The 26895-nt window shown below is 42.4% G+C and overlaps 1 protein-coding gene and 2 long non-coding RNA genes across 6 annotated transcripts in view; 2 read left to right on the forward strand and 1 right to left on the reverse strand.

Annotated features, from left to right (window-relative positions):
* Nucleotides 1-78: 78 nt before the first annotated feature.
* LOC137202790 (uncharacterized) lies at nucleotides 79-2361 on the reverse strand. Its single transcript, XR_010932785.1, has 3 exons — nucleotides 1969-2361; nucleotides 1757-1806; nucleotides 79-195 (listed from the first exon to the last, which is right to left on the reverse strand). It is a non-coding gene; the product is annotated as an uncharacterized lncRNA (long non-coding RNA).
* Nucleotides 2362-2489: 128 nt separating this feature from the next.
* On the forward strand, nucleotides 2490-5630 carry LOC137202791 (uncharacterized). Its single transcript, XR_010932786.1, has 3 exons — nucleotides 2490-2651; nucleotides 3963-4056; nucleotides 4540-5630. It is a non-coding gene; the product is annotated as an uncharacterized lncRNA (long non-coding RNA).
* Nucleotides 5631-14471: 8841 nt separating this feature from the next.
* Nucleotides 14472-26895, forward strand: part of PPFIBP1 (PPFIA binding protein 1) — a 176410-nt gene continuing 163986 nt past the window's right edge. For 3 of the 4 annotated variants that reach the window (XM_067696008.1, XM_067696013.1, XM_067696015.1), the window contains exon 1: nucleotides 14473-14643. The gene's annotated coding sequence lies outside the window, so the exon portion shown is untranslated. Of the gene's footprint in view, nucleotides 14644-26895 lie in introns of all 4 variants that reach the window. The other variant, XM_067696005.1, reaches the window with a different exon arrangement.

Genomic DNA, 26895 nt, shown 5'->3' on the forward strand with positions numbered 1-26895 from the left:
CTGCTCTCCTTGCCCACTTGATCACACCACTCCAGTTTCACTGCCCATCTTGCTATTCCTGGAGCACATCAGGCACACTCACCTCCAGGGTTTTGCCCTGGTTGGCCCCTCTGCCCGGCAGTCTCTTCCCTTGACTATCAAAATGGCTAACTCCTACAGTGCCTTCAAATCTTAGCTCAAATGTCATCTTCTTGGCTATAATCAAAAAGACAGATAATAAGTTTTTGGTAAGGATGAGGAGAAATTGGAACCCTGACATATTACTGATGGTAATGTAAAATGATACAGCCACTTAGGAAAATGGTTCCCCCAAAAGTTAACATAGAGTTACCGTATGACCTAGTAATTTCACTTCTAGGTTATATCCAAAAGAATTGAAAACATACGTCCACACAAAAACCTGTATATGAATGTTCATAGCAGCATTTGAGAACAGCTAAAAAGTGGAAATAACTCAAATAGCCATCAACTGATGAACAGATAAACAAAACGTGGTATGTGCATACAATGGAGTATTAGTCAACCACAAAAACAAAGGAAATACTGATACATGTTACAACATAGGTGACCCTTAAAAATTATGCTAAGTGGGAGAAGCCAGAAGCAAAATGTCACCTACTGTACAATTCCATTTATATGAAATGTCTGGAATAGGGAAATCCATAGAGACAGGGTAGATGAATGGCTGGGGGTGGGCAGTGACTACTAATGGGTACAGGACTTTTCTACAGTGAAGAAATATTTTGGAATTTGATAGTGGTGATGGTTGCATAACCTTGTGCATACACCAAAATCCACTGAATTGTACACTTTAAAATGGTGAATTTTATGCTCTATGAATTATACCTCAATTTTTTAAAATGTCATCCTCTGAATGAGACTTGTGACCTATGAGACCTATGACAGTCTTGTTTAAAATTGCAGTCCTCCCATCCCATCCCCATTCCATCCCTCACCATTGCTCTTCTCTGTTCTATTTTTTTGCCATGACTTCTAACATAATATAGAATTTATTCATTTATTAGGTTTATTGTTTATCTGTCTCTTTCCATTGAAATGTAACTTCCACAAGAGCAGAGGCTAAACTGGGACTTCATAGACACCACGTTATCTATATGTGTAATATCAGAAAATACGTCCATTTGAACGTGGGGATACTAGCATTATAATCACTAAGAAAAATTTCCTGAGAATGATTACTTTGCTCTGAATGTTGAAAGGCTGAAGAGGAGTAAGCTATATCGTGGGTGAGAGAGTAAAGGTTAAAAGGGGTAGGAAATCATGAGGGAGGAGAAGGGCTGGATCTCTGGGAGGCTTGCACCAAATAAAGGATTAAAAGGAAAAGAGGAAAACATGTTCCATGTATGGCAAGTGGGTTTCCCGGTTATGCTGACTAAAGTCATTCATACAGACCCTGTAACTAAGCTAGGCTAGAGAGGAGAGAGCAGACTGAACAAATGTAGTAAGATGTCCAGTACTTACTGGGTCCCAAGGAAGCAAAATTAAATTCATTGGCTGGTGAAATTTAGCCTAAGGTTATACTGCTCATCTTAGTTTGGGACTGAATGAGACAGTATCTTCAAATTAAGGGTCCCCGGGTCTATGGCCAAGCAGAACTGGGGAAAGGTAGAAATTGTCCACAGGACAATTAGTTTGCAATGGGGGATGGAGTGTGTGAGGCCTGTTAGTTACCTAGGAGATTAGCTTCAATTTTGGCATAACTTCATGAAGGGTGAAACCATTTAAGTTTTAATACCTGCATCCTTTTCATGCGACACACAGCCCCTCAGAACTGGATTGTAAGCTCTGTAAGAGGAAGGAACAATGCCATGTTAAGCCCTGTATATTTAGCATCTAGTAGATTACTTACAAGATAGCAAGTGCTCAATAAATGTTTAGTAATGAATCAAGGAATTAACATTTGTTGTGTCAAGTATAGCTTCCACCAGTGCTGAAGCTTTCACGTACCACCTGTCATGTTGCCGCTCTCTGGCGTCATCTCCACCACTGATCGCTACTTCCAGGAGCCATGCTGATGCAAAGGTGGTTGACATAGTCTTGGAATGGCCAATGGCCCGCTCTTCACCCAGCCTGTCTGTGAGGCACAGTTACTGAGCTGCTCCAGGGACTACAAACTTTTCTGCTTCCTCCACTGTCTACTCCCCACACTGAATCCCCTTCAGGAAGCCAAAGCAAGTCTAAAGTCCAATAATTTTTTCTGATACTCAGGGCCACTCTGCACCAGAGAGTAGGGCTGGACCTCCCTTTTTCTTTCTTTCTGGGCATGAAGCCCACACTGCCTGTCTCAATCTGCCTGTGTTCCCTTTAGCTTCTGGCTGGGGAATTTGCCACACGCCCAAAATTCCGATTTGGTCCCATGACTTCTTTTCACTCGGAAGAGTTTTTTTTGTTTGTTTGTTTTTGTTTTTGTTTTTTTTTGCGGTTCACGGGCCTCTCACTGTTGTGGCCTCTCCCATTGCGGAGCACTGGCTCCGGATGCGCAGGCTCAGCGGCCATGGCTCACGGGCCCGGCCGCTCGACGGCATGTGGGATCTTCCCAGACCGGGGCACGAACCCATGTCCCCTGCATCGGCAGGCGGACTCTCAACCACTGCGCCACCAGGGAAGCCCTGGAAGAGCTTTTGCTACGGGTGATTGATAGAAGAGCAAAGCAAATGGTTGCATAGTCTTATTTAATAGTAGAGGTTTAACAGTTGGGAGGTTTTTGTCTGCAATAGTGTACCTAAATAATATTGGCTTAAAGAATAAGGACATTTATTACCTCATGTGATGAAATATCTGCCGCTAGAGTGGTTAATTAAGCTCATTGATGTAAGTGTTTTGAGTCACCTTATCTTATATTTTCTTGGCTTTCGCCTTATGATCTCAAGATGGCTACTTCAAACATCTGCCCGTGATACAATGTGCAACAGAAGAAAACAACAGAGGAAAAAATCTTTCTGAGAAACTCCCAGTGGACTTCGTCTTGGGAAACACTTGGCCAGACCAGATCACAGGCCCCAACAAACCAATTACTGGTCCTGATCTGCCACCCTCCCCCCTCCCTTTTTCTTCTGAGCACAGAAAACACTTACCCTGCCCAGCTGTCACCAGTGAATTTCTTCAACAGAAATCCAGTATACACAACAGGTTAACAGTTACCTCTGGGTAGAGGGATTGCAAGTGATTTTTCTTCTTCAGAAAATTTTATGCAATGAGAATGCATTACCTTTTTTAAAAAGCTTTCATTTTAAAATAATTTCAAACTTATAGAAAATTTGCTAGAATGCATAATACCCATATATCCTTTACCCAGAATCACCAATATTTAACATTCTGCCACCATTTGCTTTCTTAATTTCTCTTTCTCTATATATTTTCAGAACCATTTGAAAGTCTGCATATATCATTTTTTTTTTACTCTATAATATTTGAATGTATATACCCTAAGAACAAAAATGTTCTCTTTCAGAACTGTTTTTTTTTATAACAGTATGGTTAAAAAATTTAGGAAACTTAACATTGACACATTACTTTAATCTACTACCCATATTCTTATCTTGTCAACTGTCCTTTATAGAAATTCTTTTCCAGGAAGGATCTAGTCCAGGATCAGATATTACTTGTCTTATTTGTTCATCTGGACAGCTTTCTCAATTTTCTTTGTTTTCATGCCACTGACATTTTTTAAGAGTAGGCCAATTATTTTACATCATGTCCTCAGTTTGTGTTTGTTTGATGTTTCCTCATGGTTAGATTCAGTTTATGCATTTTAGGCCAGAATGTTATCTAAGTGGTATTGCGTCCTTCTCAGAGCATCATATCTGGAGGCATATAAAGTTCATCAATTGGTTAAGATGTTGTCTGGTTTCCCCACTGATGCAAGAAGTTTTTCATATTTTAATAACGGGAAACTGAATTTAATAAAAAATTATATGTCATGCTCTCATTTGTACAAACAGCACTCATCACACCCCAACAAGAGTTACTGAATTTGAGACATAGACTGGAACTTTAAAGCATCACGTTGCAGGGAAGAAACTGAGGTTCGAAGAGGTAAAGTAACTTGCCCAATGTTCGTATCTAAGGCCAGAGTATACTCTGTCTCTGATCTGCCACCACCACCCACCCCCGCCTGCCCATTGTACCTGTGAAGCAAAGCACAACAAAGGCTTTCCCTGCCCATCGGTCACCCAAGAACCCTTTTCTTCGAAAGGAGAAATCTGCTGCCTCCCCTCCTTGCCACTCTGTATTATAATTCTCCCAGGTCTCCCATCCAGACTCCAGAGCTGTTCACGTTAAAACACTATCCATGTCCAAACTGGAAATGGCTAACCTGTTTTATCATTTAAATGGGTTACCTTACTCCCTGGCTATCTCCACAAACTCACCTCTCACTGCTGGATGCTTACAGCTTGGAGCCAGCAAAGGAATGAGATAAAGGGGCTACACCCCGGCATGCTGGGTGCACTCCACAGAGGTGCCTTTGTATAATTTGTGAGCCGAAGAGTAATGATTTTTTTTTTTTCCCCTGGCTAGAATCGGAGTCAACTGGGCTATTTTGAAATCTACCAAAGGGCAGACCGTCCAAGAACCTATAATTGTAGAGAGGGACTGTCTTTTCTGGCAGTGGTGTCTGTGTGTGCAGGTTGTAAAAGGCAGAACGGGCCCAGCAGTAGATTCAGTGCCAGGAGGGCTGACGTTTGGACCCAGTGCTATCATTATACTAATAGAGTTCCTGTACTGCCACGTTGTTTCACCATAGCAAGCACTGGTCTTTCTGTGCCTCCGCTTTTCCTGTTGGTGGTGAGAAGAGCCATTCTTACATATTTATACAAGTATAAATATTTATACAGGTATTTGTGAAGACAAATAGAGCAGAGTGAATGAAACAAATCTTAGTGGTTCTACTTACTGGTTGTTATGGGACTGTTATGGGCTGAATCGTGTGCTCCCTCCCCAGTTCATGTGCCAAAGTCCTAACCATACCTCAGAATGTGAGGGAATTTGGAGATAGGATCTTTAAAGAGGTCATTAAGTTAAAATGAGATCGTTAGGGTGGACCCTAATCCCAAAGACCACGTGAAGACACAGAAGACAGCCATCTACAAGGCAAAAAGAGAGCCTTCAGAAGAAACCGATCCTGCCAATACCTTCATCTTAGACTTCTAGCCTCCAAAATTGTGAGAAAGTAAATTCCTGCTGCCCAAGGCACCCAGAAACCTTGTTATGGCAGCCCTAGCAAACTAATACAGGGGCCTTAGGAAAGTTACATAACCTTTCTAGGCCAGATAAACTACATAATTTGTGGCGTCCAGTGCAAAATGAAAATGTAGGGCCCGTCGTTAAAAAATTATTAAGTGTTTCAAGATGGCAACAATGGAGCATTAAACCAAGCTCAGGGCCCCTCTAAGTGCCAGGGAACATACTTCCCACCCACGAAGCCGGTTCTGATTCTAGATGTCAGTTTCCCTGTCTGGAAAGCAGTGATCATAATTGCACTTACTTTTAGGTTTGCTGAGAAGATTAGATCAGATTCTAGGACTAAGCTCTCAGAGAACATGAAGGGGTGACCAAGAAAGGTGTTCAAAGTTTCACATTAAATGTCTTGCCTGGGTTGAGCCCCAGGATCACAAGAATGGTTTGTTTTCTTTATTTATGGCCAATGAGCCATTAGTTAGGGGGAGGGGAGAGTGTGTATGTGTGTGTCGGGGAGGGAAAGTGGGGGGGGAGGGGACAGGGACATCTCAGAGCTGAGAGACGCTGCTGGGGTGAACCGTGTGGCTTATTTAATAATTTGCTTATTTATGGGCTTAGGGTCTCTGATGCAGGGCATGAAATTTCTTTCTCCCCCTCCTTCTCTCTTCCCTGCTCCTGAGGAAGTATGCTCCCCTGAGAGTGGCATATGGACCCCTGGAGCTTCCGTGTTGCTGCCTGACTTTCTGACAAAAGTGTTATTATTTCCACACATGTGACTCTTTTATTCTACAAATAAATAAAGCTTTAGAAGGCAACTGAACACAACCCTGATGTCTAAAATAGGACAAGACAAATACAGCTGATCCTTGTACATTTAATCCTCATTAGCAGGTAAAGAAAGGGGATTTTGAGCGGCATTTGGGAAGGAGGAAATATTTTCTTTGACATATGTATTACCTTCCGAAAGCCAGTGGTTTGAATGGATTAAAGTAAAATGCCCAACTAATAATTTTTCAAACATAATATCATATGGAAATAATCTTTGGTACAAGACATAAAGTTCTTAATCTTCTGAAAGATTTCAACAGATTTTAATTTGTGGTAACACAATCTTTCCTAAGGCAGGGTTGAATCTAGGCTCCAACACTTTTCTTCTTAACCTTATGCTGGAATCACTGATTCATGATACCCACTGATTGCCCTTTTGATAGGAGAGTTTAGACTCTTGTAAATGAATCCTAAAAGAAAGCAGCACCTGTCCTTGGACCAGTGGTCACTCTCACAAATGTATTCGATAAAAGCAAATTGGGGTTGACTGAGAGAAGGTTTTGTTTTTAGCGAAACAAGAATATGGTAGTAAGATATGTCCTGACTTGGTTCGCATTATAATTAGAGTAAATCTAAACTCCTTTAAGACCCTAAAAGATCTCGCTGCTGCTGTGAGAGGCGGTAGAAAGATAAAACAATATTCAAGCTCCTTTTCCTTTGACTTTTATTCATTGTCCCCATAATCATAGGCTCTTCATTCTAGTTGCTTAGTGAAGGAATGAGGTAGAACAGGGTCATGTCATTAATATAATTCTATTTAATTGATATGTAATGATCATTACACGTTGAAAACAAATACATTCTGAAATTCCCCCAGCGTGTGGCAAAATATACCACCAAGACAAACAGAGGCTGGCCCAAAGTGATGTGTGAAAGGAGCTTGATGTAGAGACAATCTTGACCAGCAGACCACGTCTTCAGAACTTTTACCTCATTTCAGAATAAAAACACTTCACTTTGTCCCATTTATTTCAGGGAAGGTAAAATGCTCTCTCATTTATCACCTCACTTGAAATCACGGTATTAGGCTCCTTCAAGTGGTGAGGAGTTAAAGAGTGTTCAGGTTACTTCAGGTGATGGAGGTTTAGTGTGAGTACCTGGGGAATGAAGGAGATGCAGGGAATCACTGGACCCCCAAGCCTGCACGTGGTTGAGGATTTAACAGGAACTACGTGTCCATCATGCTTGTAACTCAGCTTTTCTCTCAGCACAGACTCTGAGGCCAAAGTGCGTTGAGTCATGCTACCTTCTACCATGTGACCTTGGGTAAGTTACTTAAACTCTCTGTGGCTTAGTTTCCACATCTGTGAAATGGAAACAGGTCTCACAGGGTTGAAGTTACTATATGTAAAGCATTGAAAGTAGAACGAGGCACACAGACGTTGGTATGTCCTATTAGCATCATTTTTATTATTGTTGTTATATTTTTAATTACTTCTGCAGCTACTGTCCACGACCCTCATGGTGTCTACTGCTCCATAGTTCTGATGACTACCTTTTCTGTGTATGACTCTCGCCACCTTTTTTACACGTGACTCTCAGCGTCCATCCCTTTCTGCTTTATGTTTTACTTGAGTGACTGACTTTCTTCTGATCTCATTTTCTATACCTCATGCTTCTACCTACTCGTGCTTCAAGAAACTCGTGTTTCTTGCCTTCATTCTGTATGCCCCTTTGCGTTTTTCTGCTCTGCTCTATCGTCTGTTTTCTACGTGTCTCACATTCAGTGTCTTGAGAGAGGATTTGATAGGGCCACTTATGGAAAATTCAGTATGGAGCTCTGCTCAAGTGTCCTTATGCTTGTTTGCCCCAGGCTGCTGCCAAGTGTATACTGGACTGTTTTGATTCAGGAGGGCATCCATGGTCCAATCTGTACTGTTCAAGGTGGCAAGGGTTTCAGGATATTAACTGAGAATCCTGTGTGTAGGGAACCGTATTAGACTCTGCCAGAAGGAGGGTAGCAACACCCAGGGTGTCATGGCTCCACCCCAACGCACTCTTTCTTTAGCATTATTGCCATCCCATTTATAGATGAAAAACCGAAACTCAAAACGGTAAAGTGATCCTAGGTCTTATAACTCGGAATACATGAAGTGCTTTATTTAATTTTACCAAAGAAGAGGGTATTTCTTCCTTTTATTCAAGAATGGGTGATGATCTTTTTCAGAAATGGCATCTTGCAATGTAAAAGCTACTCTTTCTATGGCTATTACATTATATCTAATTCAGAGTTCAAACAATGTAGGGTCAAATGGGAATTATCTAAGGTAACACAAGAGGGAAGTGATTTAAAGCATTTAAAAGACAGACATACAAAAGTGATAGCTGTGACACTTTCTCTTTGCTTCCTTAATACCTTGGCTAGTTTAACAAACCACAGTACCAATTATCTGGCAATTCAGGTCCTACACAATCAGCATTCATCAGTGGAAAAGCTCCTCTGGAGATAGAATCTGGAAGAACAAGGGAAAGCAGCAGAGAAACACATTCTTTATAGAATTTGGGTGATAAGATGCTCTAGCCTGAAGATTAGTTTATCAGTAACTTGTTTCAACTTGCAAGAAAGTTCCTTTAATGAAAACATTTATTTAAGCCAGTTGTCCCATCCTCGTCTTACATCTGTTTTAGCTAAAAGTTATTCCTCTTAGTCATTGTAGACAGAGGTTTCTGGAGTGAAGTCTGACATGCCATTTTAAAATGTAAATTCTAGTTAAGTAGAAGAATGCTAGTAAAGGATTAGGAGAGACTGAATAAAGCAACAGTAAATTAATGATTGTCCAGGTGAAAAGGTGAGTGAGTAGGAATTAATGGATCCGTTGGAGGCCTGGGAGCTGTAGGTGACACGGGTCCAGAGAATGGGGTGCACCACAATGTCAACCTGGATACATGGTAGTGTATCCTGGTAGTGTAACCTGGTGTAACCTGCTAGTGTAACCTGGTAGTGAGCCATGATGTATTATTTGAAAAGTGAGCCTTATTTAATATTGTGGCGGGTGAAAATCAAGGTGGGAATTACTGGTTATGAGTAATGCTCTGTTGTTGATTGAGCATGTTCGCACGACCTCTAAAAGAGGTCTGTGCACAGTGCGTGTTGGTAGGAAGAAATGGCAGTGACCTGTCACCTCAGGAGAGGCCTGACAGCCTGCATAAATGCTCCGCCTGCTTGGGAAGAATGCTATGCAGACCATCTGCATGGAATGGAAAATAAGAACTGCTGCTATGTGTTGAAAGGGCTCTCTATCCTCCTGACCTCTCTCAGAGTACAGCAATCAGATGCACTTTTAAGAAACGGAATTAACTGCGTTTGTAAAGGGAATGAATTGTTTAAAGGAATTTAATTTGTTTGAGTCATTAATTGAACATTAATCAAACACCATGAAAAGAGATAGTTTCTATTTTTAGCTGTAAAATTTCCTTTTATAAATAGAATAATAAAATGGGGAAGTTGAATGTAACTAGGTGTTTGGATTTCTCTGGCAGGTAACCAGAGAATACAGCACAACCTGGGTTGCAAGGAAAGAGTGATTAAAATAAGACTGCTTGGAACGAGATATTGGGCCTACTTCTAACCTGTTTCCGTGGGCAGGCAGGGACTGGGGTGAAGGATTGGGTTCATAAATGATGTCAGTGGTGATAGCTGAGTAGTGGCTCAGTATTCGGCTAAAGGATATTAAAATGGTATCTGGGTTATCACCCATGCCATGCTTAGAATCAGACAGAATAAGCAGCAATTTCCTCTAGAAGGAATTCTAAAGCTAAGCTTCTTTCATTTGAACTTGGGTTCGTGATTTATACCATGTGTTCAACCGGCCCTGTGTTTGTTGATGTCACTGGGATGAGAACAACCCGAGGCACCCAGATCCTTTAAGATCGTGCTGGTGGAGTTCTTCCTGAATTTCTAAAGGCACAGCCTATACAGCAGGTTAGAAGTCTTAAGCAAAAGGCAGCATTCATTCATTCATTCATTCAGTGAATTTTTATCGAATGTCCATAGGGCAACGCATGCTTCTAAATTCCATAAAGAATGTAAAGATGAAACAAATTGGCATCCTGCCCTCAAGGACCGTAAGGAACTTACAGTCAGTGAGAGCCATAAGCCATATATTAAAAATAATACTACAATTGTTTTCTGTCATAAGAAAAAGGGAAATATGTTTACTGATGGCTCATTATGTGTCAGGCAATGTGCTCTGTTACCTTGCGTATGACATCAGATCATCAAAACAACCCTGGGCGGTAGATTTTAGTAGAAATGGGCAAAAATCTTCCTTAACTGAGGAAACATTATCAGAGAATATGGGTGCAAAGTCATTCATTTGTGGAGTGTGCAAGTATGAAGCAGAGTGGACGAGAAGTTCAGAAAGGTAGGTTGAGGGCCGGGATATAAGGATCTTTGGACGCCAGAGGGGAGTTTGGACTTTGTTCCTCGGTAAAGGGGAGACGGTCAAGTGTTTTGAACGTAGTCAAGAGTGATTACGACTGTGCTTTGGAGAGCTGCAGCTGGAGGCCTATGAAGACCAGTCGGCAAAGGATATAACCTTGACGAGAGGGGTGAGCCTCTCCTGGTACCTGCATCTAACCAAACAAAGTAAAGGATGTATCCTTGCCCTTGCGCAGGCTTGAGGGTGGGAGGAACAAAAAAAAGCCAGCTCTCTGTTACTCCAGAGCACGGAGCTGAAAGAGAGTAGATTGTGAACAATCAGTGCTTTGGATAGATAAAGAAAAGATGGCTTGTGGTCAAAGAGACCTTGGTTTCCATCCCAGTTCTGGGTGTTCCGTAGCAATTTACTTACGTAACCGTGCTGAGCCTTTAATTCCTTATGTTAAAATGGGGCTAATGATACCTTACAGGATGGTTGTGAGGATTAAATGAGACACGAGACAGAGTTCTTTGAGGGACTAGTCAGAAAAGCAGGATATGGGTTCCCAGGAGAAAGAATCCCATCAGTGGTGGGATGTTCTCCCAGCTCGTGTGCCCCAGATAAATTCAGGCAGGGGTCAGAAGGGTACTTGTCAGGACCACTGTACGTCGTTACATCAGATGACCTTTAGGGTCCATTTCAAGTTCTACTGTTGTTATTCTCTGCAGGTTTTTTCCTGCTTTCATGCTGTCCTCTTCCCTACCTCTACCCCATAGTGATATTATCTGGCAAAACTCACAGGTACTACAGGTCAGGCTGATCATAGGAATAACTAGGCAGAAAATAGGGATCTAGACCTTCAGAGTTACTCAGTGTTGAAACCACAGGAGTTGTAAATGGACTTTTCCATTAAATCAGCTAAGATCCAGGTTAGTGGGTAGACTCTGGGTACCTGCTCATCAGGCATCCTAATTTGCTTCCCGCAATGTCCTGATTCTTTGGGGCTTCCCCAAGATACCCAGAGACCACTGGTTTCAATCTATTCATTGAAGTGTTAGATCTGGTTGTAAAATGAAGCGTTACGGTGAAGCCTAAATGTAGAACATATAAGAGCTGTAACTCTGATTAAGGGGAAGGGGAAGAAGAGAGGGGAGAAGGAGGCTGAAATCTGACCCATTGGTTCCTTCCTCACCTACTCTGGAACCCCTGGTCTGAACACTACTGCCCCAGCCTTGGCCTGTTTTCAGTTTTCCTCCTGAGTCTTTTGTTTTCTGGACTTGGATGGCAGCTCTCATCACTCCAGCTGCAGAGGGGATGGGAGGCAACTTCCTGTTATTCTATCCTGCCATCCTTTTGGGGGTGGGACATTCCCTCCCCCATCTCCTGCTGCTGGTTGTAGAATGTGAACCCTGGCAGGCTTCCTATGACTGGGGCTGGAAGAATGACTGGTAGCCACCCGGCCACTGTTGGAAGGCATTTGGGAGAGGCAACAGGCACGACAGACAAGTGGGTCCCTGACTGAGGGAGAAGGAGGGGTGAGTGGCTAAGAGGCAGGTTAAGTGGTTGGTGCATAAAATACCTGAGGGGGTTAAGGGTTGTTGCATGAATGGTGGGAGGGCAGGAAGACAGAAGGACTGTGGGCAAAGCATTGAGAGAGAGAGAGAGAGAGAGAGAGAGAGAGAGAGAGAGAGAGAGGAGATAGTTAAGTAGTTATGGTTTCTGGCTATGAGATCGTTTGGGGTTTGGGTACATTTAAGGAATGGAGGGTGGTTAGAGATGATCTGCTGATCTATTTTCCATCCTATATTTTTATTGAGTGTTTTCCTTGAATTGAGTGTAAGGAATACAAAGAGGTATTAGGCATGCAGCATCCTCTTCAGAGTTTGAGAAGACAGGAAATGTATATAACTAGACATATATAACCATATGTTTACACATCTGTACTATATCAATAAGGCTTACAATAACCTTTGATCTGAGTCTTATCAGCCCCATTTTATAAAGGAGGTGATTAGGTTTCTGATGGATGTTTTAATGACTTGGTCAAAGTTACACAGCAAGTGAGTTGCAGAACTGGACAATGGACCACTTTTTCTGTCCTCTGTAGGGCACAGCAAGGACAAGGACGTTAGGCTTTGAGAGAAGGGCGGGACTTAACACACAGAAGAAGGGGGTCAAAAGGAACAAACTTCCAGTTATAAAATAAGTAAGTCATAGGGATGTAATGTACAACATGGTGACTATAGTTAATAATACTGTATTACGTCTTTGAAAGTTGCTAAGAGAGTAGATCTTAAAAGTTCTCAAAAACAAAACAAAACGAAAAACCCCACAGAGCTCTCACACACAGAAGAGAGTGGGGATTCCAGGTAGGCGAGAAGGTGAGATGAAAGTAGACCAGTTTGTAGTGGAATGTTTCCCAGGACTGAAGTGGGAGATAAGGCGGGAAAGGTACATAGAGGCCAGATCGGGGAGAGTTTTAAATGGCCAGCTAAGAATTGCAGGGAAAGGGCGGCCTGATTTAGAGGAAGATGTTGATAGCAAAACCAAACTGTTTTAGCAAATTCATTTGGATGTCTTGCACGGAAAGACTTAGTGCCGGGGAAAAAAGGATTCAGAAATGTTAGGAGCTTGGAATAGTGTAGGCTTGACAAACAGCACGATGGTAATAGTATAGAAGTTGGTCTGTGAGAGCACTGGCCTGGGTCTGTGGATTATTTTTAGCATTACAGTGTTTGAGTGTGTGTAGATTGTGGGCCATCCCTACTCTAAAGAGAAGAAATAGCTTCGGAATCGAATGAACTTTGGTTTCAACGGCAGTTCTGGGCGTTCTGGAGCAATTTACTTATGTAACCTGGCTGAGCCTTTGATTCCTTTATGTTAAAATGGGGCTAATGACGCTCACCTTACAGGATGGTTATGGGGATTAAATGAGACACAGTGGTGGACTCTGTACATCCGTTCTACAATCTTTGGCAGAACGGTGAAATGTATGACATGTTGTCATCCATCAAAAAACAAACAATAAAAATCAACAGAAAGTCAATGATTAGTTTATTGTAATTCCAGAAGATGATGCATAATATATCTATATCTCATATAAAGAGGGCCACTTTTCACCATTCAGCCCTGCCTTGGAGGAGTTATTAGGCAAATTGAAAGACCCATTTCTTGAGAATCTTTCTGTTCTGTTAGCCAGGGGTATTGCACTGCCTGATACACGCCAGTGTTAAACGTTAGTTAATTCTTAATTGATAGCTCAGCCACTGCAATTGGTTTCATTCAACAGTAATTATTCTCATGTGGCTTGTTGAACTCAATTGTGAGATTTCCCCCCTTTTCAGTTGTGCATGAAAACAGCAGACTTAGGGTCTTTAGAAAGGTAAATAGTTATTTTTCTTCGGAGGTTCAATTTTATTTGCCTGGAAGCTCGCGTGCTGTGATTTTCGTCGCTAAAAGCAAAAGCAACCACACGGTCGATAACGCCCCTGGTTAACGATCCAGAGGATTCCCCTCCATATCTTCCCGAGGTGCTTTTGAAGTTCTAAATTTCCCTTCTAAGGGAACGCCCAGCAGTCCCAAGATAAAAGGGTAGCAGAGCGAGCTGGCGGTTTCTTTTATTTGCCTGACTTCAAGCTAGCCATTTTCTGCTCCACGCGCCGCCGGACTCGGACTTGCCCGTGACACAGAGGCGATTGTTTTTCCTTCAAAAGGGGGCTTGGGTGGGTTAGTTTCGTTTCTGACCTGGGAGATGGTAAATGCACCAAGAGAAGTTTAAAACAGGACCCGCAAGGATCTGCCCCGTACCATTATTCTCCTTCCCTTAGAGAGAGCAGGAAAGGCAGCATTTTTTTTCCATCAACACCCACTTCCAGCCCTCGCCGGGCTCTGCGAGGAATGTGTAAAATTAGTGGGCTCCTCTGAGTGACAGTCCGCGGGCCCACTCAGCGCGAGGCGGGGCGCGCCGTCGCTCCCTCCGCGCACTCTCTTTGGCTCATTCCTGCGGCGGGGAGGGGAGAGGGCGCGAGGGAGGGGAGGTACCTGGGACTGGGAGTGATGTCAGCTCCCAGCTCGGTGCCTGCCCGGATTCCTGACATGGTGTAGGGCCGAGAGGGTGGGGAAGGCGGGAGCGGGGCGGGAGAGGACTCGGGGTAGCCAGCCTGTGGCGGGGCCAGAGTGCCGGCGCTTTGAACTCCGGGCGAAGGTGAACCAGAACTTTTGCAAGTCGTGCCGGCGGCTCTCTTCGCTCAGGCAGGTAAGGGAGTTCGGCTCCTCTCTGGGACCGGAGGGCAGTGGCACCGTTGTGTGGTTGCAGCTGCCCCTTCTCGCCGCTCTATTTCCTTTTCCAGCTCCCTCCTGTTTCCCATTGGGAACGGGCACTTTTTTGGGGGTGGGGTAAGGGCTTAACTCCTGGGGCTCCCAACTAGCTTATGTGTGAAGAATACCTCCAGGATAGGACCTGTAAGATCTTGTCTGGGTACTTAAACCCTCCACACCCCAGTCTCCTAGCAATACTTGAGACCCCCAATCAGAGACGTGTGTGTGTGTGTGTGTGTGTGTGTGTGTAGGGGGGGTGTTATTTTAAAATGTCACAAAAAGTTTATGGAATATCGACTCAAAAATTATGCTCTTGGAGAGAGAACAAAAGTTTTGTATTTTTTTTTAGCTCGCCTGTGGCCATGTTGATTTAAATGAAAGTCTGTCATCGTTATTCTTATATATTCTTATATAGGAACATAAAAAATCCTTTTATACAGTCCAGTCAGGATGTGAGAAATTCACATGGGGTGTATTAATTATGAGCTTGTGGGAAAACCGGTCTCTTGGGGCACATTTCAACGCCAGCTCTCTTTCACTCATATTTTAACGGAGAATTCCTTTGGTTGCCAACTTTGTGTTCTGGAGGGTTTAGGAAGGCTGCTGAGAATCTTCAGATCTGTTTTCTTTGGCTGTTTGAGAGAAGGATGAGGGCTGGTAGTTGTTTTCATGGATCTTTTTTAGAGGAGCGAGTTTTAACAGGGAAATGTGGCAGAAGGCGCGGCATACAAACTCTTAATTAGAGGAACATGAATTTTTCAACATGTGGGACCAAAACAAATCCTTCCTTTCAATAAGAAGTGCAGAGAGCAATAGAAGAAGAACTTGATTTAGTGCCCCAGTTTGGTATTTAGGGGAAGCAATTGCAAGTCAGGAGCAAAATGGTATTTTGATAAGTGGACGTATAGAATTCTGATTTTGTGTTTATTTCCTGTTTCAAATCCTTTCTGTTTCTTGTTTAGCGATTTTGTGTGCCTGGGTCACTAACTGGGTAGGATTAACTTTCTGGGGAAAAAATTATGGAGTCATAAGCTTACTCAGAACCCTCCCTTCTCAGTGCTGAAGGCTCTTTCTTTTGGAGAAGGAAAGTGTTGGGGCTGAGACTTCTGAGTCAAGTTTCCCTTTTCTTTCACCAGAGTGCTTCAGCACTGAGGATCCTTCTCTTGCCAGGTCGGGAGGAAACGGGCGTGGACTTCTTTGTGAGTCAAAAGCTGCATCCCAGGTGCCTGTATGTAAGGGCATTTCCGGGAGAGGAGGAAAGAAAGAAGCCACATCACTGCATCTAATAAACCCAAGTCGGGAAGTGTGGCGATAAAGGACTTCGTCGATGGGGTTCTCCCTCTTTCTAGCCTGATGACATTTAGGTGTCAGGGCAAAAAAAGAAGTGTTTTGTTTGCTGTTGTTTATAAAACACCTGGATCTGTATTGCTCTTGAAAAATTTAATTAGCACAGTGTGGATTAAGAGTAGGCTTTTTGCAAAGGCAAGGCATGCCTCACCGGAAAGGCCAGAACATTTTAATTTTGGTTTGTGTTTTGGACTAAGAAACAGAAGTTGCCTAATGTCACTGAAATAATGGTGACCAAGTCTTTTCTGTTTATGTTCTGTAGGAAGTACATAGAACATACGATATTTTCCAATGTACTTTTTCAGCAGGAAAGAGCAGGAGGTGAGGTAGAACTCCTGTGGGCTGGTGTGAGCTCACTGGAGCCTCGGCTGATGGAGTGTTAAGGCTGCTGTTGGTGATACCGAAAGACAGAGCTGCAAAAATCAGTCAAGTGGTATCTTTAGGATGTTATCCTGATGTGCCAAATTCGGATTTATACTTCTTTCCAAGAAGCGAGTCCTGGCTTAGGGACTTGAATATATCAAAGCTTTGAACTGCATTCACAGTTTGTGGAGTAACAGTCATTTTACATACTTAGTTTTAACCAGTATTTCTCTTTCTCCATCTGTGTGTAGGAGGCAGATGTGGTATCGTAAAACATGGTGCTTTCAAAGGACAAAACTTGAAAGACGTTTGAGTTATTGAGAAAGGTAGGATCAGGTTTTGGTTAAATTATTTGACCAGCAGCTATCATAGTTTTGATAGCTACTTTAAAAACAAAATGATAATCTGGCCTTTGTGGGCAGATGTTGACTTGAAATTCAGGGCACACTGTTGTTGCAGATCAATAGTGCCTAATGTCAAGGGCATTGTAGACATTTTTTGGAAACAAGTTCAGTGAGAGAGAGTTCATTAACTGTTTATGTAGTCTTTTTGTCACTCACTGTGCCAGCATGAGATAAATCAGAACAAGGTCATTATTTTCCCCTTAGTTACTGACTAGCTGACTTCTTTTTAAAACCTGTTGTTCATATTCATGAAATATTTGTATTTTTATAGTTAATTTAGATTATGTTGGTAATTTGTTAAATTAACTTTTTGAGGTTTTCAGCTCCCATTTTTAAAAATATGTATATCCCAAATAGCACATTTTTCCAACTGTTAAAGAAGACTTCATTCATCATTCTGTCTTTTATTACATGTTTCTGACCTGATTTGAATTACCTGTTCAAAACAATGAATGAATGAGTGAATGAAATGTATGAATATCTATTCACATTTGGGTCTGTGTCTTGATTCTTTATTAAAGAAACATTCCTTCAAGGCGAAAACATAGGCAAGAGACAGTGCACAATAATGACTTCTTTATTCCCAGAGATTTCCCTAGAAAGTCATATTAGTTTTCAAATTAAAAAAATCCCAGTTGAGCAGCCAACTGTGAAATCTTTCAGGGAGCCATGATTTTATTATTGTTTTCTAACCATGGTGGAACAGATGGGTTTAAGTATGAGAGTCAAAGCTGTTAAGGTTAGTGACACTGGGTGTTGTTTGGGGACAAAGGGAACAAAGTGTCCTCTGGCCAGCATTTCCCTTCACCTAAAGGTTGATAATTTCACAATTAAATCAGTCATCAAACTGACCCCAAATCGACACTATCCAAAAACCACTCTGGGCTTGTGCAGTTCTTTGCATCTGTAGTGTGTTACGTCCTTTGTTTCTCAAATTCATAGCAGTGCACGTCAGAACCATTTTCCTAGCCAAAAGCCTACAGCTTTTGTCACATATATCACCACCATGAAGACCGATGCTTTATTAAATGGAGCTAATGGATTAAAAAACCGAAACTGAACTAACCCACCCTAGAAAATACAAAGACTCTTCTATTTCTTTTACACTCTTTATTTTAAATATAGTAATTATTGATGCCAGTTTGGCATTGGTTGATAATGTTTCAAAAAGCCAAGTGGTGAGGGTTTCTTTCCCTTCAGTACTTTTTCCCACTTTTAAGGATCTAAAACACCAAACAACTGAATTTTAGATGGAAAAGTGGGCCCTGCCAGGAGTTTTAAGTTTGCACACTTGTTAGGCGGTTTTTGAAGGAGAGGAGGGTTTGAGTGAAACCTCTACCAGCCTGTGCCCCTTGAAGAGCTTCTATTTCTGAAATGTGGGTTTGGACTCTAAGTGATCCAGGTGGGTGTGTTGTCTCAGTTTGTTACTGCACTTTGGTTGCGTGTCTCCCTAGAACTTGGTGTGACTCACATTTTGACTGGCCCACATTCACATCCTTGTTTTTGTTGGCAAATGTAATGAGTTCAGAATAGAAAGATCGTGGAGTGGTTTCTGTATAGAGGTGCACCTAAAAATGACCATGACTGAAGGAATTGTACAAACTCAGATTGCACTGACTGTCAGTCATTCTGGTAGAGGCTCATGCCTCAAATGTGGACCGTGGAGGAAGAAGATCAAGTACCATAACTTTGGGGGCTGGCCACAGATGTTATGAACACCCTTTGAACTCCAGAGTAAGGCTAGGTATTTTCACCTCTCCTTTAACTTAGAGAAATTAAGCATTTGTCAAAAAAAAGCAGATGCAAGTTCAAGGGAGCAGGTATGCTGATTCCTCGTGTTGTGTGTTGGTTAACAAAGGAAAACTTAATTTTACCTGGTGAGAGAGAGACTAAAGATGCTGTTTTCAGTGGCAAGTCCATTCATAAGTAAGTGGCCAAATTCTTTAGGCAAGCAAGTGGCCAAATTCTTTAGTTCTTGGGAAGAAGTAGGTGGGCCCATCGGAAACGGTTTTACCTCTTCCATGCTATGAATGTGACTATGAACCATACCATTGAATATGGCTGTGTCATCTTGTATTTCCTGTGAGCCTAGGATATAGCTCACAGAAGTCCTTTTGCTGGCTTTCTTTCACCCTTCTCTCCATATATAGTACTTTTCACAAATATCATCTCGCCATCACAGAACTGTATGAGGTTTTTATGAGGAACGTTTATCGAACTTACTGTATTTGAAAGAAAATGCAAACAGGCTAAAACTCTATGGTCTCCTTCACTTGGTAGTGTGGCTGCAGTTGCATAAATAATATCCCTGCAACCATTATCTCTTTCTAAAGATAATGCTTCTCATAACAACACATGGTCGAGGATTTTATTTTGCTTGAATTGGAATTTGAACTCGCTCTACTTTTTCTTATGAACGATGGAAGAGTCAAATGAGCCTGTAGCTTCTCATCTAACGTAACTCTGGCAAGTGAGTGAGCTGGAGGAAGGGAAACAGTGACGACTCAGGGGAAACACTGATTGAACCTGTGAGTCTGCCAGGACGGTTTGTGTGAAGTCACCTGGGTCTTGGTGTTTTTCCTCTGGATCAGCTGTTTGGATGCTTCTGTAAAATTTTCACGTTATTCCAGCCTCCACCCCCATCAGTGGGTGACTTTGCACAGCCAAGGGGGCTTTTAAACACAGATTTAAGGTTCTTCTATTGCTTTCTTCTCAGGGTACCTTGATTCTCTAGGGTGACTTACATTCTACATTACCCTGTGGAGCAGACACAGATAGATGCCCAGTCATATCCATCCTGCCCACTTTTTCTCTACAGCCGAACCATTTTATTTTATTATTTTTATTTAAAAGTTTTTTTAACATCTTTATTGGAGTATAATTGCTTTACAATGGTGTGTTAGTTTCTGCTTTATAACAAGGTGAGTCAGTTATACATATACATGTGTCCCCATCTCTCTTCCCTCTTGCGTCTCCCTCCTTCCCACCCCTCTAGGTGGTCACAAAGCACCGAGCTGATCTCCCTGTGCTATGTGGCTGCTTCCCACTAGCCATCTATTTTACGTTTGGTAGTGTATATATGTCCACGCCACTGTCTCACTTTGTCCCAGCTTACCCTTTCACCGCGATAGTTTAAAAAAAAAAAAAAAAAAAAAAAGGTTGATTTCCCAGAATCCCTTGCAGCTGGGTGGTATCTAGGCGACATAGTCCTGGCCAGTGAGATGCAAGTAACTGGGAGGGGCTCTCACACACTCTTATAAGGGAACGGCCTCTGTGAGCTCGCCGGTGAGGCTGTTTTTCTTTGTACTTCTTTCTCCCAGGAGCAGGGATGCTGTTTTCTAAGCGGAGAAGCCATCTTGTGACCAAAGACGAGAAGCTTGAGGGGTAAGCAGGTTGGGAATCTGATGGCCTTCTGGAACGGCTGTACCAGACCTGGTCTGCCCACCTCTTGATTTATTTTGAGAAAAATAAATCTCCTTTTGGTTCAGACACAGAAGTTGGGTCTGTTACTTGAAGCCAAATGTGATCCTGACAGTTTAAATTTTAAAGAAGTCATAGTTCATCTTTTCTCTCAGAATTCAAAGGCAGCATCCTGGATGACAGAACAAGGGTTCGGACTTTGGAGCCCTGCAGACCCTCAAGTTGAATCTTGGCTTGGCTGTTCGTTACAGTCTAATCTTGGCAAGAAATTTAACTTCTTCGGGTCTCAGTTTTACTCTCTGTAAGATATGGTACTGATGTTTGTCTCGTAGAATTTTTGTCAGTATTAGAAATTATTAATAGAAATAATAATGACAAATTTGGTACATAGATTTTCAACAAATGGTGGCAGCTATTACCGAAGGAGAATGTGAGGAGCCTTAAGAAGGGGAGGCAAGTCATTCAACTTCTAGTAGGTTCTCAGTAAACATAGATTGAATGGCTGAATGGTAGATTAGCTTTATGGCTGCAACCACTTCCCTCCATGTACTTAACGTTCATTCCAAAACAACACCCATCTCTTATCCTCAGTCCCACCTGCCTACACCAGAATACTTGGAGTTTTTCTGTTCTCCAACTTTGGTTGAAAAAGCAAAGGTATTCTTATGACAGTTTTAGTACCTGTAAGCATAGAGATGAAGGGGGTGGGCTCCCAAGTCAGACAAATGTATTATAGATTAGACTCTCCTGTCCTTATGAGCTGTGTGATTTTGTCTTCTGTGAAATGGGAATAATTGGGTGGGTAATGAGGATTACCTGCAATATATGTGAAGCATCAGCAGCTGTTGTCCTGGCGCACAGTGAACACTGGATCGATGACGGATATATTTACTATTTCATTGAACATTTGTTAAGCAATTCTTGGCCTTGGTACAAGGTCCTCTTGGAGATACAAGGACGAATAAAACATGGTCTTTATCCTTAAGAATATGCATATACAGGAGATGGGGGCAGAAATGGGGTGACCCTCCTTACACATAACAATAGTAAAAAACAGATTTGGAAAACTATTTAGCTGTTAAAAAATTGGGGAAAAATATACTGACTTAAACAGATGTCTGTGATATGTATTTTAAGAAAAAAAGCCACCAAGCATACATGTATATTTGTCAATGCAGGAGAAAAATTGCTAAATGGGGTGGTTTGTGGAGGACGGGATGACGATGGCAGGGAAGTTGAGGGACCTTTAATTTTTTTTATAGCATATTAATGTTTATTTTACAACACTCATGCATTACTCTTGAAATATAAAAAGTATTAAAGTTTAAAAAATCAATTTGTTGGGCCTCTTGAAGGTAGGTGGTGGAAGATTGTGCTGTGAGAGAGCACATTGAGCTATGAACTTGAGCAAAGGATTGGGTCTAGTGGGATCCCGCTAGAGGCGGTAGGATTTGAATGGGCCTTGAAGGATGAGTAGGACTTTTTGAGGAGGCAGTGGGGGGAATGAGCATGCTTGGATTTGGAGCAAAGTGTAGAATATAATTAGATTAGTGTCAGAGAAAGATAAGATGGAAAGATCACTATTGTTAAGAGAGGTAAGATATACGATAGCCAGATCTCAGAGGGTTTAAAAAGAGTGACATAATGCTTTAAAATGAGATTTTTTTAGTGTGTGAGTTGGGGAGGGATCTGAGAACTATTACTTTATAAAAATGACTCTTGGAATAGTATGTTAAATGTTAGGAGGGGTATTAGGAGGGGCAAGGGGAGGGGGGAGGGATAGAACAACCTGAAGAAAGGCACACAGCAAAAGTTAAATTTTAATGGGAAATATGGTGAATTAAGATTTGATCTTCTGGAGTTTGAGATTCCATCATGACCCACAATAACCTACCTTCATTTTCTCATTGTGTAAACTCGTAAAATCATAGAACCTGTCTCACTGGGTTTTTAGGAGATAACCACCACCACAATAATAATAGCTAATGCTTACATAGCACTTGGTATGTACCAAGCACTGTTCTAAGTGTCATACATATTTTAACTTAGATTTAATCCCTACATCAGCCCTGTTCTTATTCAAGATGAGAAATCTGAGACACAGAGAGGCTAAGTGAATTTCCCAAGGCCACACAATTGTGTGTGTTGGACTGAGGATTTACTTATTTATCTATTTATTTATTTTATAAATTTATATATTTTTGGCTGTGTTGGGTCTTCATTGTTGCGTGCAGGATTTCTCTAGATGTGTCGAGCGGGGGGTACTCTTCGTTGCGGTGCCCGGGCTTCTCATTGTTTTGGCTTCTCTTGTTGTGGAGCATGGGCTCTAGGCACGCGGGCTTCAGTAGTTGTGGCGTGTGGGCTCAGTAGTTGTGGCTCACGGGCTTAGTTGCTCCGCGGCACGTGGGATCTTCACAGGCCACATCCCCTGCATTGACAGGCAGATTCTTAACCACTGCGCCACCAGGGAAGTCACAGGACTCAGGATTTAAATGCAGATAGGTACAGTCTCCAGGGTCAGTATCCTCAACCACTTGTACATGGCATGTGAAAAGCTATTAAGAATTGTTAGTTGATTTTATTCACATGAGGATTTAAGCAAGAATTTAGAAATTCAGGTTTGGAGTTTAGTCCCTCGAGTGATGGACCATCTCCTCAGGGCTGCTACCTGAAGAGCGAGAGTAGGTGAACTCGCCAAAGAAGAGGATGCAGAATAAAAAAAGAAACAAGTACACAACCTTCAGGGAACTCTTGACGTTTGGACATGGTCAGGCCAAAGAAAAGTTATTAAAGGTGACAGAGCAGGAATGCCCAGAGAGGTGGAGGCTGATGGTGGCAAGGGAAAGAAGCACACCCACACAAGTGGACCGTCCACGCCATCCAGTGCCGCAGACCCATTACAAGGACGGGTCTGAGAAACGGCCCCTGGTCCAGCCGTCTGGCCATTCGTGAGCTGGGAGAGCAGTTTCAGCACAGTAGACGTGGAATCCAGAATGCAGAAGATTGAGAAGTACATGGGAGGTGATGAACCTCAGGCTGTCCCGTTAGCCCAGCCTTTCAAGGAGTTGAGCAAGGAGGTAATGTGCTCTGACAGCGTGGGTTTGAGGAAGGTCCAGGCAGAGAGGGTGATATGAAAGCAGCAAACAATAGGTGAAAAGGAAATGGATAGATTGAAATTAGGCGGAGAGTGCGGGTTAGCTTTGAAATCTGTCAGAGTGCTCCTTCAGATGGAATGGAAGAAAGGATGGGGAAATTGGGGAAAAAATGTGATTGGAAGAGATAAGAGCTGAGTGAGTTCACCCCAGGGAGTCTGCATTTTTTTTTTTTTTTTTCTTCAGTCTAATAGGAGACGGTGGGAGGAAATTCATAGACAAGTAACTCAGGCTCCTGAGAGCCTGGCTCTCCAGGATTATTGGGACAGAGGAAACATTTGAAAGAATGACAGAAGTCTCCCATCTAAACAATGCAAACTGACACATTTGCCAGGATGTGTCTGCAGGCAAGAGATTAATTTATTGAAGTGGAAAGTAGTGGCACAGAAAAGAAGAGGAGAATGAAATGAGACAAAGGAAAACTTGACTGTATTTGAAGGAGGAATTTTTAGACACCACACTGAATGGTTCGCAGGACAACTTGTCAGGGGAAACCTGAGCATCCTGAGTGATGGGAAGCAGCCTGGGTTTGGTTAACACTGAACCACCAGAGCACCAGGGAATACTTTATAAGGGGGAGTTGTCCAGCAGAGAGACCTCTGCCTTACATGCTGCTCCTGGTAAGGTCTTTAATCTTCAGTTTAACTGATTATTTCTAGAAAGATCTTTGGCCGAAAGACATTGGGTTGTGGTGTTTCAGCAGATTTGTTGTTGCAATGACATGAGTGGGATGAGAAAAGGACTGAAGCAATCTAATAATTAAGAGTGTGGTACTAAAAATCAGCACCACTGCCATCAATCCATAGGTGGGTCCTTTGGGGGTTGCTTTGAATGATGTCAGTAAAAACGTATCCAAGCGTGGGCAGCGTATTTAGATGGGCATAATATTCTTGAGTTCAGTGGTTCTCAGTGGGACCAGCTACATAATTAGTGGAGCCCAGTATAAGATGAAAATGTGTGGCCCCTTGTTCAAAAAGCAGGAAAAAGTGCTGTTAAAGGTACTAACATAAAAGCTTTTCCTTTTCTCCCATAGTCTCTCTCTTTACTCATCATGGTGTTTATTTGCTATTTAATGTCATTCTAAGTGAAGGAAAGTTAAAAATAAAAACTATCAACATGAATTTCATTGTTCATCTTTATTTTATGCAATGCCAGTATTAAATGCAAATATAAGAGTGTTTAACACGTATGCAGAATTATTGAAGTCACACACTTCATAATATTTTGTAGTTTGTAAATGCATTTGTATATTCTTCCTACCAGAACAGAAGAAACACTGCACAAAACTGACTACCCTTACTTCACGTCTCCATTTGCAGTCTATCAATCTTCAGCTTATAGAAGGAAGGACTGAAAGGAAAAAGAACCATGGGTTGCTCTGTCTTTCCTTCTGTGCCGTCATCTTCAGTGTCAGTGGTTGGTTAATACAGGGGAGTAACAGGAGTAAGAGAGGATATGAAAGGATTCTTTGGTTGTTAGTGTTTCTTAGAAAGACACTGCCTTGTTTCTACACGTACAGCAAGTTCTGGATCGAATGGAAAGCATGGCCTTTTGTTGCTGTCAGCACCCACCCACCTGCTTACTCAGTTGCATTTGTAACACATTTACCTTGAACTCGCTTTGAGTCTTATTGAAGTCCATGCATCGTGGGTCCACCGAAATTCTATGCTCATGGGGCCCTGCAAACACTATTATGAATAGGGCAGCAGGGAATTGTGGCCACACGTATTAAACAGATCTCCTCTGTTCACATGCATGGTCCACTGTGCCATCAGACCTCATTTACAGAACACAAGTTCAAAGTTTACATCATTAGGAATCTTGATGATGACAGCAGAGCATTAAACCAGGTGTGGGGCGTTTCTGAGCCTGGGGTTCTGTGTGTGACTACAGGTTACAAGTCCGTGAAGATTGCCCGGGTTCTTGGAAGTCAAAGAGCTCAATTTTAAGCCTGAGCTACCTTCTGCTCTTAAAGTCTCAGCTTCATTATCAAAGTTTACAGTGGGTCAGGTTTGCGTGTGGTATCCTAGAGACCCCCCTCCTGGCCATCAGCGCTGTCATATTTGCCTTTCAAGTGTTTTCTGAATCACTCTCCATTCCTTCCGCCAATGCCTTGGTTTACATCCCCATCAACTCTGACATAGACCCTGCAGTTAGTCTCTTCCCTGTATTCTGCACCTCATCGCCAGACACATCTTCCAAATAAACCTTTGGTACAAGGCCACCCTGCCCTGCCTGGTCCTTGCTTTGATCTCCTGCGGGCTCTGGCTTGCAGCAGAGTTCTCACACTGGTGGGCCTGGGATGAAGACTGCCTGCAGACAGGTTTGGTTTGACCTACGCAGTAATTTAAGAAATTTGTGCCAGTACTTAAATGTTTTGGAGATTTCACTTATTGAAAATTCAGATTTAACAAAGAGAAGATCTGGCTTCTCTGGGCTCTTGTTTCCTTGGGCTATGCTGGTGCCCTAGAGAACAGGAGGACCTGTGGACACGGGGAGGAAAATTGACTCCTTGTTCTGGCAAAACCTTCACTTGCATAGATCTAGAGCACGTATTTGCCTGTTGTTCTCGGGGAATGCTGTGAAGCAATTGGAACGCTGATCTTTTAATTTGCGAAATTAAGTTCTCCAACTTCATAATGTAAGTTGGGTGTATGCTTTGTAGCAGCCCTTGGGTTTTTTTAATGTTATTTTTTTGTTTTTTAGCCCTTCGTTGCTTTTTTAGGAGAAAAATTTACTAGGTCTCACCTGGTCAGTGTCACCACTGTGTCACTTGTGACCTCATCTGATCTTGGCCTGTTTCTCCAAGCTTGTCTTCGTGCTGGCTGTGCTCAGACCCAGGCTCTGCACCCCTGGAGCGCTTTAAGTCCACTCAACCTTCTACATTTCCTGTTGTCTTTCTCTTTGCTTAAACCCTCCTCTTTCCTCTAGGCCCCCTTAAAGTAGTTCACTGGGAGATCCTTGCTGAGAGCCTCAGTCTGAGCTCAGCCTGCAAACTCTGCTGGAAGCAGGTAATTAAATTTTTAGAGTTCTAAATGCTAAAGTACCAAGTGGGTGATGAGTTCAGGTTGTTTGTGAAGGTTCCTTCCAGCCCAGTGATTCTGAGATGCCATGATTCTGCCAATGCCTGTGGATTACCATGCACTTGGTATGTAGTTGTTTTTTTTGAAGTTATTCTTTGTGCTAGGAACTTTGCTTGCTCCATTTCACTTAAATATGAGGGCGACATTAGCATTATCTCTATCCTACAGATGAGGAAACCGAAAGCTTTTCCCAAAACGGATGCTCCAAATGGCTTATCTCTGGTTATATCTTAATTCTTCAAATAGATTATATACTTGTTGAAGGCCATGACTGTGCCTTTGTTGCCAGGCCCTGCTACCCAGTAGGGATTCAATGAATGTTTTAGTGATGAAAGTAATGGTTCATTCGGCCACTATGCATTGGGGCCTAGACGAGGCTCCATGGGGATGCAAAGGAGACTCAAGTCGTATCAGTTATATT

The sequence above is a fragment of the Pseudorca crassidens genome, chromosome 11, assembly GCF_039906515.1.
Source record: "Pseudorca crassidens isolate mPseCra1 chromosome 11, mPseCra1.hap1, whole genome shotgun sequence".
Lineage (NCBI taxonomy): Eukaryota > Metazoa > Chordata > Mammalia > Artiodactyla > Delphinidae > Pseudorca > Pseudorca crassidens.